The 1,688-nt window shown below is 51.0% G+C and overlaps 1 pseudogene; it reads left to right on the forward strand.

Annotated features, from left to right (window-relative positions):
- The first annotated feature begins 740 nt into the window (after nucleotides 1-740).
- On the forward strand, nucleotides 741-1,280 carry LOC108512952 (plasmolipin pseudogene; annotated as a pseudogene).
- Nucleotides 1,281-1,688: the final 408 nt, after the last annotated feature.

Consider the following 1,688-nt stretch of genomic DNA (forward strand, 5'->3'; position numbering starts at 1 on the left):
GGTTAAAGTGTCTGAACCAAAACATGAAGACTTTCAAGTGTCTCAAGATGTAAAAATTAAAACTTCCATACTGGTAAAGACACCAGGAACCTACATTGGGTAAAGGACGCCCTCTTCACTAAATAGTGTTGGAAAAATTGGATATCCACATACAGAAGAATGAAAGTCAATCCCCATCTCTCACCACATACAAAAATCAACTCAACTCGAGAGAAATTAAAGACTTAAATATGAGACTGAAACTCTAAAAAATACTAGAAGAAAACAGGGAAAATACTTTAGGACATTGATCTAGGCAAAGATTTCACGGTTAAGACCACAAAAGCACAGACAACAAAAATAATAACAGACAAATATAACTATATTAAACTAAAAAGCTTCTGCACAGCAAAGGAAACAACGGAGTGAAGAGACAACCTGTTAATGGGAGAAAATATTTGCAAACTATTCATCTGACCAGGGACTAATATCCAGAATATACAAGGAACTCAAACACAGTTTAAACACACACACACACACACACACACACACAGACACACACACACACACACAAATAATCCCATTAAAAAGTGGGCAAAGAACATGAATAGACATTTCTCAAAAGACATAGGGCCTCCTGCAGTGCCACGGGCCACAGCGGGATAGGGAGCCTCTGGGAAGAGTGGCGCGGGAACCGGCACCCACCTCTGGAGGGGCGGCGACAGCGGCAGGAGCGACCTAGGGAGTTGAGTAGAGCCGCCATGGCCGAGTTCCAGTCAAAAGTGAGCACGTGGACTAGCAGTCCCGCGCAGGGCGCCAGAGCCTCGGTGTCCACGCTGCATACGGACCTGGGCTTCGTGCGCTCCCGCCTCCGGGTGTTCATGCTGCTGCAGTTGGTGCTGGGGCTGCTGGTGTGGGCCCTGATTGCAGACACCCCGTACCACCTGTACCCGGCCTATGGCTGGGTGATGTTCGTCGCTGTCTTCTTCTGGCTGGTGACAATCGTCTTATTCACCCTCTACCTGTTTCAGCTGCACATGAAGTTGTACAAGGTGCCCTGGTCACTAGTGTTAATGATCTTTAACGTCATTGCCTCCGTGCTCTATGTCACCGCCTTCATCGCCTGCTCTGCGGCAGTTGACCTGACGTCCTTAAAGGGCATGCAGCCGTATAACCAGCGTGCAGTTGCCTCGTTCTTTGCGTGTTTGGTGATGGTCGCCTACGGAGTGAGCGCCTTCTTCAGCTATCAGGACTGGCGAGGAGTAGGCAGCAGTGCGTGCCACAGCTCCCCCTGGGGCTGAAGCCGCCGATGGGTCGCAGAGCAGGGTCGCCCTGCAAGCCCAAAGCTGGGGAGCCCTGCGCGGAGTCAGCTCTGCAGGGACTACACTTGCTCCTCTCTGCTCACCAGACACAAGCTCTCACAGCGCTAAGAAAGCAGGCCCAGGCTGGCAGGCATCTGGGCTTGCAGGAGGCCAACCGCTGAGACCTCCTCCCCATCTCCCTTATTCAGTGGAAGGTGAGGGGGAATCTGAGGCTGTGTCTCTGCCTTGTTTTTAGAGGACATCAGCGTCCAAGGCTGGGGCCCACCCTTCTCACCAGCGCTAAATGCCCTAACAAGGACTTTAGATCTGCAGCCCCAACCCCGCTGTAGTATAAGCCTAACAAACAACATGTAGCACCTTCGTCTTTGTTCCACGAGGGCTGAGCAA

This window comes from Rhinopithecus bieti, unplaced genomic scaffold, assembly GCF_001698545.2.
Source record: "Rhinopithecus bieti isolate Rb0 unplaced genomic scaffold, ASM169854v2 scaffold_31814, whole genome shotgun sequence".
Classification (NCBI taxonomy): Eukaryota; Metazoa; Chordata; class Mammalia; order Primates; family Cercopithecidae; genus Rhinopithecus; species Rhinopithecus bieti.